This window comes from Xyrauchen texanus, chromosome 31 (genome assembly GCF_025860055.1).
Source record: "Xyrauchen texanus isolate HMW12.3.18 chromosome 31, RBS_HiC_50CHRs, whole genome shotgun sequence".
NCBI classification, from domain to species: domain Eukaryota; kingdom Metazoa; phylum Chordata; class Actinopteri; order Cypriniformes; family Catostomidae; genus Xyrauchen; species Xyrauchen texanus.
In genome coordinates this window covers 30607908-30620501 of record NC_068306.1, presented here as the reverse complement: position 1 = coordinate 30620501, position 12594 = coordinate 30607908, and the positions used below count along the sequence as shown (strand labels likewise).

Here is a 12594-nt window from a genome sequence, read left to right as displayed (position 1 = left end):
ATCGCATTCATCGTCGGCCACGCTGGCCTTAATCCCGTAGGAAGGGAGAAAGCCGCGATCGCAACATGCCATGGCTATGTTCTCGCAATGAGAACATAAACCATTCATAAATGCTGCCTCCGTGTGATCACAGCCCAGACACGCGAGGCAGCGCTTATGACCACCAGGAGCGGAGAGAAAACAGCTGCATTCAGGAACTACACAGAGGCGGAAAGACATCTTTAAAAAGACGCGTCCTGATAAGGACGTTCAATGCCTGCTGTGTATTGCTCTTTTGTGAACGAAAATACTCTCTTTTAGAGGGGAAAGATAAAGGTATATCTGTAAAAGCACCATTGAAGCACCCAGGGGCGTGGACTGCAGAGAGGGAGAAAGCCGCTGATAATTGGCCGTAGATCCAACAGCAATGATCTGATAGAGGAGAGTGGACAGTAGTGAGACTCAGCTTGCTGCCGCACAACCGCTCGGCTCTGAAGAAAAAATCTCACTGACAGACACACGCTTCCCTTTATACCCATATGTCCAGGGGCGGGAGATGCAAATTCTGTCTGCCAATTTCTCATTGGCTTATTCTCAAGTTCAGAGGTATGCGAGGCTCTCAAGAAAGACCCCTTGTGTCACAACATTTGACACAAAGTCAAGTGAGTGACAGAAGGGGAACAATACTTTTTACTCAAAAATCTAAATATTTTACTGTATCCACAGATCCCCATTAACAAATAAACATAAAAACTTTAAATATCCAACATAACAGAATGTCACAGATCACTATTTTCCAATCGCAAAACATTAAATAATTTAACCTCAAATCTGTTTAAATGGAACAAACCTCACAAATGTTGAAATGTTGAGAATTTTACACATTAAATGATAACACATAAGATTCCTATTTGTCTCTTAGCTTTGTTAATAATCAAAATAAATTGACTATGATGCACATATTACAAAGCCTACACTGATGCTTTAATTGATCAATGAAAGTAAATGGACTGTGATGCACATATTACAAAGCCCTCTCTGATGATTTGGTTGATCAATGAAAGTAATGTGGCAAGGATGCCACACGCAGTTTAATGCTGACCTCCTGCAGAGGTCAGAATGAGAAACAAATGAGAAATGAAGTGAGTAGAAATGGTTATGATCTTCTGTAGATCATAGTGTGAGTAATACCGAATCATTTGATCTCAGAGGACGATGCAGAAAGGATGGAGTGGCTCATCATCTATCAACTATTGTGTAATAGATAAGAATCTTCCACTCAAGGCGATTCAGTAATGATGTGAACAAAAATGTTCAATGAGATCTGAATAAATCAAAACTAATCCTGTGAGAATATCCTATCCTCTTTTTCCTTTGTCTTTTCCCACAAGAAACTGTTTATGCATTCAGTGAAATGTAATATTGTGTGAGTGCTTCTGCTTTTATTTCTTTGGGACTGCTTTTATTTTCTCTTTCACTATCTTCCCTCAGGCTGTTTGAAACACTTCAGTCACTCTTTTGGTCTGTGTTTGGGCTGCTAAATTCTACGTCACCAATGTGAAAGCTTGTCATGAGTTCACAGAGTTTGTGGGGGCCACTATGTTCGGCACCTATAATGTCATCTCTCTGGTGGTGCTGCTCAACATGCTCATCGCTATGATGAACAACTCATACCAGCTCATTGCTGTGAGTGCCTTTTTTGGTTGAACTATCGCTTTAAGCTCAAAATGATCAAACATTTTAGTTAGTAAATATCTTTGTGTGGGAAACAGACTAAGGGTTTTGTAGAAGTTTGAGAGAAAGTCAAGATAATTTGCAATATCTCAACTCAGTTCTATCTAAACTCTTTAAACATCAATGGAATAGTTAACCAAAAAATGAAATGCTGTCATCATTTATTCACCATCATTTATTCCAAACCCATATGACTTTCTTTCCAGTTTGCAGAAAGTTCATGCTGCTCTTTTCCATACAATGAATGTAAATGGGGCAACCTGGTCTCACTGAATCATGTTACTACACCTACATTTTTGCAAAATAATTTTTAAGTGGCTCATTGGACCTATCATTGTAATCTTCAAAACCTCATCTATTTGGGAGAAAATGTATCTCGCTTGTAACATCACACAGTGGACATTTCACCTCAGATTTGCCGCAATATGTGTTAGGAACCACATAATATAATTTTGCAAAACTGTCGTCAAAGTCAAAATTCAAATATCAAATATCAAATTTCCTGAGATCAGGCTGGAATGGGGACAGGAGCTGTTAAAGGGATAGTTCACCCAAAACTGAAAATTCTCTCATCATTTACTCACTCTCATGCCATCCCAGATGTGTATGAATTTATTTCTTCTGCTTAACACAAATTACAATGCAAATGAATGTAAAAGTAAAAGTGGAGATTTAGAGTAAAAAAAGGAGTTAACATTTTAAACTGAATATATGGATTTAACAGCTGGAGTCATATGGATATGGATTAATTTTCCGTTATGTAATTTTGGAGCTACAAAGGTCTGATCACCATCCACTTGAATTTTAAGGATCTATTGAGCTAAGTTCTTTTTCTATTTTTTCTGCTGAAGAAAGAAAGTCATACACATCTGGGATGGCATGAGGGTGAGTAAATAATGAGAGAATTTAAATTTTGGGGTGAACTATCACTTTAAGATCAAAAAGATCAAAAATGTAAGTTAGTAAGTAGCTTTGTGTGAGAAACAGGCCTAATTTTATGGTGTTATTAATTGATAAATCCTCCCCTCTGCTGAAGTTTTGAAATCTAATTTGTGCTTGCACGTATTCAAATATTCAGTGTGAATGTTCCTCACACAAAGCTATCCCTTTGGACTACTTAAGTGATATTCTATGGCAATTTCTGGGGCTTGAGAGCATATATCCCCAGTCACATTTATTATATGTGTGGCAGTAAACGAGTGAGGGAGAACGCAATTGAGCTCACATCAAATTCACTCAAAAAACCGACTACGCCACCCTCGGGGAGAACCAGGGAAATACTCCCAGTAAGGACACACAGATAAGCTTTTACCAATTTGAGGCTGATAAATAGAGAGACTGAGAATGAGATTTGGGAATCAATACATATATTATTTATTTATTATGGAAACATGGTCGAAGTAAGCATTAAAATCACTTGGTTAAGCAGAATAAACCAGTTCTATCCTTGTTGGGTTATTTGCAAAATCCAAAAAAAAAATAAACCAAAAGAATAACTGTTTTTAAGGGCCAGGCTTGCCAGAAGCGGGATAGGCTGACTGATAGTTATGAAGGTCACCTGAAACCACATTATTCCACCTGACCACACTCATACACCACACACTGTGAAAAAGTTGGTGTAATGGCTTACGCAGCAGTCAGTGAGGGACACACACCACCACCACCGGATGAAGGCAACTAGCCTCCCTGTCCTGGGGTCCGTTAGCTCCTGGAAAAGAGAAGAAAACACAACAGAAATCAGTTACTGACTGCACTATGACAGCAACAAAACAAGGGAAAATGTTGATGAACAAACCAAAACCACCAAACTCCTTAGACAAGTGGCATTGATCTAACCCCATAATACAAAAAAGAAAAAAAAGAGAATCCAATTACAAAAAAAAGAGAAGCTAGCCCAATTGCTTACATACATCCAAAAATGCTAAATAAATACAAAACAAAAACTGGCAACCATGAAAGCAGGTTATGCCAGTCAAACAGTAAAGAAAGAAAAAGAAACAAAATCAATTACCAAAAATAAAGAACACATTTTCAAACACGTACAGATACAATAAAAAAAAAGAATAAAGCAAACCAACACCCATTAAGCACCACCCCACTAACAGCCCCACCACGTGAAGGGGATAAAAATAATACACGTCTCAGCCAAATGGCTAACAGCCTCCCACCCTGGAATGGTTTGGGAACAGGGTTAAGGACAAACAATAAACAAAACAAGACAAAACCTTGTCAAAACACATACACACAGAACAATTCAATAAACCAAAACACATAAACCAAACAAAAACAAACGTAAAGCAAACAGCACAATAAGGTGATAAACATGAAGCAAAATAGCCAGTAAAACAGAGGCAACACAAGAAACAAAATGGCACTGGCATCACATTTAATGTCTTTGGACTATATAACCATCTTGTTCTCCGCAGTCCTCAGAGGAGATCCGGTCCTCAGACACACACGCTCACCTTAACAGAAACCACAGACAGTTTAGCTAACCTTACCCAGATCCAATGGTAAAGTGGAGAAACACACTTACATGTCAGTAGAAAGACGCTGTAAACCCAAGATTGCACGATTGCTCAGTGTATAACCAGCCACCATTCACTCACACGCTAATACTGCTATCAACTGAAAAAAAATGCAAGTGCTCAGCACCACCCCACATCTAAAAAAAAAGAGGAGTTTTAGGCGAATAAAACATAGCTGAAAGAAACCTCCGCCGCTGACTCGCCGCAAATGTCCATGCCATCAACCCGACTCTAACCAGCTATAATGTGAAAATAGCACATTAGCCTCCATGTGTACACTCCACCATACACCCAGGGCCGGCGGTACCTATAGGCGAACTAGGCTGTTGCCTAGGGCCTCGGCCTTGGAGGCGGGGCCTCCAAAACATACACATGCTTATCCACCAATCAAGAGCAGCAAAATACTATGCTGTTTGTCCATTGGATATAACAATTGTCATTCACCTGTAGTTAAACCAATTAATATCACCGTTTACATGCGAGTCACTCCGAACCTCTGAATTTATGAATGAAGAGATTGTAGATGAATAAAATCCAACTTTTCTGCAAATTTATCTGATGGCGCCGATACGAACTCATCCTTCAGGGGCTGCTAAGCGTAAGGCTAAACAGGCACGCAAAGAAAGTGCAGCTCGTGATTCAGGTATCATCTATTTTTGAGTGATTGTAATGTATTGTAAAAAATAAACTGATTCTAACGATCAGTGTCATTTTGAGATAGATCATTTGACAGTTATTTCCAGTTCAAAAGAGCGCGAGCACCGTTGATGGACTGAATTCGCTTCTGACACTTTGAATCCGAGCGTATGTAGCTACAATGCAGACTTTTGTTAGAAAAAAGAAATACGTTCTAAATGAACCGTCCAAAAGAGTCTGATTCGCGGAAATGAATCGGACTTCCAGTCACTGTTGGAGAGATAGAGGCGAATTCATGATTAACTGTTGAACTGAATCTTACAAAGGAGTCGATTCTCCTCGATGGAATCGATTACAACCTGTGGAATAGAATCTTGATTCCTAACGCCTCTGAATCAAGGAATCGATTCTTTTAGAATCGATTTCCAGCCCTAGTCAGGAGCTGACTCGCAAAATACTACAGAAAAAGTAAAGTTTGTCAGTCAAAGAGCAAACGCACTATACTAAAGCATTGTTTATTATGTTTTAAAACAGTCTGTATATCTTCTAAAACGCAGATGTTTAGCCTACATTAACTGCTCTAGTCTATCATAATAGACTATAGACCATAATAGACTTCATTTTTTTCGTTTTCCAATCATAAATACTGTTGCAATATTTATTGAAAATAAGTATGCAATCTTAAGCATATGAATAAGCACACAATTACAGTTGACTGAAATTAACTTGTCTTTTCACTTCCACTAGCAGCTGATTTGTGTATCATAAGGTATTTCTCTACAATACATACCTAATATGACTATATTTAGTCTATCAAAAACAAAACTGTTCATTATCCCAAATAGTGGGTTAGTGTGTTACCATAAATAGATTACTGAACAAATTACTGCAAAAAAGTTCCTGACTGCTAAAAAAAAAAAGATGACTTTTCAGATGATTTTTTTTTTGTTTACCTTAATTAAAGTTACATTAATATGCACATTTAATTACAAATATAAAAATACTGATAACAGGTTTTGTATAAATAAAATGGTTAGGAATCATATTTGTTTTCAAGTCTTTTTTATTAAATTATGTTTTATTTACAAAGTTCGGGAGGAGCACATTCAGATAATCAACGAGATAAGAGGTATACTGCAGACTTACCTCTGTTCATTGACAGTTTATCAGCATCCCTCCACCGCCCCCCATCTCCTCACTTTGATTTTTAATAATCTCTTATTGGATGTAAACAACACAATCCAAAATACAATGCAATCCAATGTAATACTGTGTAAATCTGGCCAAAATTCAGAGCCTGGAGCCCTCCCCTGGACAGCATGCCAAATACGCATAATCTTTGCTCTATTTAATTTGATGTAAGTGTGAACTCGTGAATTCTGAAAGGTGGAGGGGAGGAGGGCATGGCGGGGGGCCTCCAACAGACATTTTGCCTAGGGCCTCCAAATGTCTAGAACCGGCCCTGCATACACCGTTAGCAAAGCCACAAAATACCTCGAGCGGAACCGGAAATGCCAGGGAAGAAGGAACCAGGAATCGCCATGACGCATATCCCACTATCAAAATAAGGGTCCTAAAATAGCACAGCAACCCTCACATGATTTGGCAACAGGGACTGACGCTAAACAAGGTTACGTTAATAAGGTAGGTCATAACCTACCCTGCTACATATGGAAAAGAGCAGTTAGGACATTCTGCTAAACTTCTCCTTTGTGTTCCACAGTAAAAAGAAAGCCAAATGGGTTTGGAACAACATTGTAAAGCATGTTAGTATTTGGGCTCATGTCGCATGCGTGAAATTCTGGGAGCGCTTATATAAGCTTAATTTAGAGCCTCTTTCACCCCTGCATGTGTATCACAATGGGAACTGTTATCCAAGCAAACACTATTCTGAGCAAATGCACACCATCCAATCAAGAGCCAAGTTTCAATTTAACACCAGATTAGTTTGATAGAAGCCAGTCTGGGACACCATCCCATTTGACACTTTCAGCACTGTCCTCTGTCCAACTTGATTTCTCTTCTTCTGCTGTAGGATCACGCAGACATTGAGTGGAAGTTTGCTCGCACCAAGCTGTGGATGAGCTATTTTGACGAGGGAGGGACGTTACCGCCACCCTTCAACATCATATCCAGTCCTAAATCAGTGTGGTACCTGTGTGTGTGTGTGGCTGCACAAGAATCTGTGTGGACCTGGAGAGTCCAGCCATGAATACGAGTGTACACATGAGAACTTCAAAGAGTTCACGGTATGAAAGTGAATAAATGCAGCATGCACTTCCATTCAGTATGCATCGTGTGTGGTACATTATAGCTTTGACTCAATTAATCTGACACAACCCTTGAAATATTAAACAAAAACACCACAATTGTCTTCAGAAATAGTGACTTTGTATAATTTCATTGGAGGTGATTGCTAAGGTAAGCATCACTATAATTAAATTGCTCAAACTATATATTAAACTTTTTAACCTGCACCATTTGTGATATTGACATGAATGTTACCTCAAATTATGCTGATTGTAGAGGACAGTTGTACTTTTACTAATTATTGGTCATAAATATTTTAAAAGCAATTTATAAGCAATTGGTCTATCTATCTATCTATCTATCTATCTATCTATCTATCTATCTATCTATCTATCTATCTATCATATATATATATACTATCTATATACTATATATCTATCTATGCTATAAAGGCTCCATTCTAGGCTGAGTTAAATTAATGAAACCGAAGTCCCTATGATGTTCTGGTGAAGAGATAGGTGATTTGTTACTTAGTTGCCAGGGTAACCCCATCTGGTTGCTAGGCAGTTAACAAGGTGATATTTAAATGGCTCCTTGCTACCCTGAGTCATATGATAGAAACCGGAAGTCTCTACGATGTTCTGGTGCAGAGATATGTGATTTATTACTTAGTTGCTAAGGAAACCCCATCTGGTTGGTAGGCAGTAACCAAGGTAATACTCAAAAGGCTCCTTGCTACCCTGAGTCAAATAAAAGAAACCGGAAGTCTCTACAATGTTCTGAGCAGAGATATGTGATTTGATACTTGGTTGCTAGGGTAACCCCATCTGGTTGCTAGGCAGTTAACAAGGTGATACTTAAAAGGCTCCTTGCTACCCTGAGTCGAATGAAACCAGAAGTCTCTACGATGTTCTGGTGCAGAGATATGTGATTTGTTACTTGGTTGCTAGGGTAAACCCATCTGGTAGCTAGGCAGTTAACAAGGTGATATTTAAAAGGCTCCTTGCTACCCTGAGTCAAATGAATGAAACCGGAAATATTACCGGAGATATGTAATTTGTTACTTGGTTGCTAGGTTAACCTCACCTGATTGATATATATATATATATATATATTTATAGATATATAGATATATATCATAGACTTACAATGAAGGACATACCTAAACCATATCTAGGGAATTGATATAGCTGATATATCAACTTGGTAGCTTTTTTTACTTGAAACAGTAAGCAACTGTCAAATTGAAATCAGTAGCATAATCTGATTACACTTTTAAATAATGTAATCTCTGTATTACTTCTTGATATGTTGTTTGAGTATGGTTTTTCAACATCTTCGAACAAAATTGAAAAAACTCCATTTTAATGTTAAAAATGTGTAAAACAAGCAGACAAACAAGCTGTATAAAACATCTTTAAATCTTTTAAGATTAAAAAAAAAACTGATTGGCTACCAGTGGGTGTCAGTGATAACATTTTGGCATATGCTATTTAAACTAACATACAGTATTTGCATCATCCTCATCATCATTCCACAGAAACACTACATTAACCCCTACCCCTAAACCTAACCTTAACTTTACCTTAGGAAATATAACCTTGGTTTTACTACAGTAACCATGGTTTCACGTGGGAATGAGTGTGATCGACAGACAAAGCTCTTCTGCTGTCCCTGACATTCACCGTGACCAAGTCATTGTGATGAAATCAACATGTATATTCATTTTAATCTATTATTTTAAGTAGTATTAAAGGAAATATTAAGAGTGGAACAGGAAATTGAATGGGGAAAAAGAGTGAGACAGAACACGTATTTTTTAGGACATCACAACAAAATCACAAATTATTTTTGTGGGTTGCCCCAACCCATTCACATTCCATGTAGAGAGATAATCCACTCAAATTAACATTTGGCATTTTGACATATTAGAAAACATAGACTGTGTGTTAAAAAATGTAATTAAAAAGACCACATTCCCCATTAGTGCAACAATCAAACCCCAAACTTCCCCCAGAACCAAACAAACAGAAAAAAGAAAAATGTGCGCGTTAACCTTGCGCACCAAAGTGCCAACCGGCGTCCATCCCTCTAAACTCAAAATGTCCATGTACGCTTAGGAGAGTCCCCGTGACAACTTTGCCGTCAGATTGCTCAAGTCCGGTGCTTCTATACAAATTTTGAGAGACAAAATAAAATTTTGTCTCACAAATTTTGTGAGACTAAAACACACTCTAGCCAATAGACAGAATAAACTCAAAGAATGTGTAGATTCAGTCACAGAACTGTCTCAAAGGTGTGTTCCTCCACAAAACAAACTCCAGTCACTAGCGGAACAAGCGCAAAAAAGAAAAATCTGTTCAGTTCCTTGGGCAGTCAAACAAATGTTCAGTGAGTCAGCTGTTTCATGAGTGCAGCAGATGACGTAATCCTTCCAATGCCCTATAAAAAAATACTCCACAAAACAAACTCTAGCCAATATGAGGCACAAGTACAAAGAATGAGCAGATTCATCCACAACTGTCCCGAAGGAGTGTTATTCCACAAAACAAACTCCAGCTACTAGGCAGAACCAGCACAAAAAGAAGGTGCTCAGCTTCCTCGGACTACTAAGTGTATGTAAGGCGAGACGAGGTCACTTGGGGGCCACATGAGAAACATCAAATGGCTTACTCACCCCATTGCCTCCATGAAGGACATTGCTTGTTGTGGGCATGTAAATACTTTGCGGCCATCCTTAGTATCTATTCTCAAATTGGCCAGATATCTTCAAATATCTTAATAAATTAATGATATGATCATTTATACAGCGATGGTGCTGATTAAAAACAGCTGCACTTAAATGCGTGAGCTTGTTACCGAGTCACATGTGAATGAGTCATTAGTGTCCCAATGTGCAGTGGATGAACACCCTTACCAGTGCCCGAATTCATGTTGACGATATACTGATTCACAACATAGGGAGCTAGGGAGCTGATTGAGACACACCAGAGACTATTTATCAGATATGGGCTACTTCTATTAAAATGAATGGGAGAAATTGGAACACCCAGCTGAGGAGCTCTGAGCACCCAATGGTCAGCGAATGTTGAATGTCCCACCTTACTGGTTAAAGAGCCAATCACCTTTTAGATACAGACATCGCCTGTTAATCAACTTGAGAATGTACATGTGCATTAGCAAAACACAACGATAGAATTGCATTTTTCAGTGTACTCTGAGATAAAGAATCACAATTTAAGAACCAGTGTTCTTTGATTTTACTGCTGATTTAAAACATGTTCTTTGATTGTAATTTTGACCAAAACTTTTTTAGATTTCAGTGTTTCCCCATTAACGTAGGTAGTAGCTGCACTGGCATGACTGGAAATAGCCTTCGGGAGTGTTCCAAAGTTGGTCGCAAGTGGACTGACTTGCTAGAAATATATTAGATTCTGTTGATGGAATGCTCATTAATTCAAATTCCAACTGTCAAAAATTAAAATATAAACAAACCCCACAAAAGGCTGATGGTCTGCTTTAAGTTATAATCTCTTTCTCTCTCTCTATCTGTCTATCTGACAGTCTACCTGACTAGATAGCTTGCTGTCTGTCTCACTGTAATGTCATTATAACCATCAAACTTAAAGGGTTAGTTCATCCCAAAATTAAAATTCAGTCATTGTTTACTCACCCCTGTGTTTTTAGAACCCCATTTGACTTTCTTTCTTTTTCTTAAAAACAAAGGGAGAAATTGTGAAAAAAAAATATTTGCTCAGTGATGTCATACAATTATTCCATGAGACTCAGGATTGTTATTAGAGATGCACTGATCGACCGGCCAGAGACCGGAATTAGCCGATTTTCCACATGCTCGGCCGGATCGGTGACCGGCCTGTCAGCCTCACGTCTTTCCGATTCCAAGCCAGTCCGTTTTGTTGCCAGCGGCGCAGGCAATAACGTCACAGCCACACGTAAACATGTCATTGCCGTGGAAGATCTTCACTGTGAGTGAATGTGTTATAATTGTAAGGCCAAAGTAAACCGCGGGGGAACCACCACAATAACTTTCGGATCAACAAACCTAATTAGATATTTAAAACACCATCACCCAGCTGAAAATGCCCATTTTAAAAAAAGAAGCTAAAAAGTGAAAGCGGCTAAAGCTAGCCAGAGCTCAGAGCCAGCCACAAGTCAGCAGCCTCTCCTATCATTCCTTGGAATGAGCAGCGAAAAGACCAAAGCAATTACGAGGAAAATTATGGAATTCATGGCCCTGGATGACCAGCTGTTCTCCATAGTTGAGGACAGAGGCTTCAGAAATCTGATAAATTTCCTCGATACAGAGTAGGTGGTTATTTTCACAGAGTAGGTGTGTCATTTCACACACGCAGCCTGTTATCTGTCAACATTTGGGTACACAAATCCGGGAGAGGAGAAGGGGGTGCTGGATGGCAGAGGCAGGCTAAATACTATAGAAATTGTGCCGTTGTGATTTAATGTGCTGAATAACGTAATTTTTCCCACCGTGTCCAATATTAAAATCAGTGCGACACACATTGCAAAAGGCGTGGGCATTGTCGATATGGCAATGGAGATGCAGTTTGTAAAATATGTCATGCCTCTATATAATATACAGGCTGTACGTCTAATTTAACAACACACTTGAAGTGCCGACACAAAAGCACATTCGTCTGTTGGCAAGTTACAGAACATTTCTTCATTGTTTATCCCTGAGCATCCTTCAATTGTTTCACTGTTAAATGTGTGAACTGTTAAAAGTGTAACTGGAGACAGAACAGGAAAAGAACATCTGGTTTTATTTCATCTTTTTTTTATTTATCTTTTGCACTACAAAGGCACTTAAGTTCATTTATGATTTGCTGTCTGTCTGAACCAAAGAAATAAAAGCAAACTATCTGTAGCCTACCATATTGAATCGCATTGTGTTTAATCAAATCGAAATCGGATCGCACTGCATCTGTATCTATGTATCTATATGTATCTATAATGTATCGTATCGTTGGCTATGCATCGAGATGCATATCTCATCGGCCTCAGTTATGGAGATAAACATCCCTAGTGGACATGCTTTCAGAGGGAATAATGAGATATATATTGTTGGTTTGCTCAAAGGTCTTAAAAATGTGTTGTTTATTAGTTCAGTTGTTAGATATTGTCACTCATAATGCTGTTGTGCTATAATAAACTCATTAAAAGGTTTAAAGTGATAGTTTACCCCAAAATGAAAATTCTGTCTTATTTCAGCCTGATGTTGTTCCTAACCTATATGTCTTTCTATGATTTTTGGAACATAAAAGGAGAAATTGTAAATAATTTTCATGTTGCTCTTTTTCATACAATGTAAACAGATGGGGAGTGTGGGTTTCAAGCTTCATAAAGAATGCAAAAAACACCATCAAATTTGTTTATACTGTACAACTTGTGCACTATAGTCCAAGTCTTCTGGGGCCATACAATAGCTTTG

General features: G+C 38.4%; 1 pseudogene; it reads left to right on the top strand.

Moving 5' to 3' along the window:
- Positions 1–12594, top strand: part of LOC127624918 (short transient receptor potential channel 5-like) — a 57330-nt pseudogene that overhangs the window by 28740 nt on the left and 15996 nt on the right.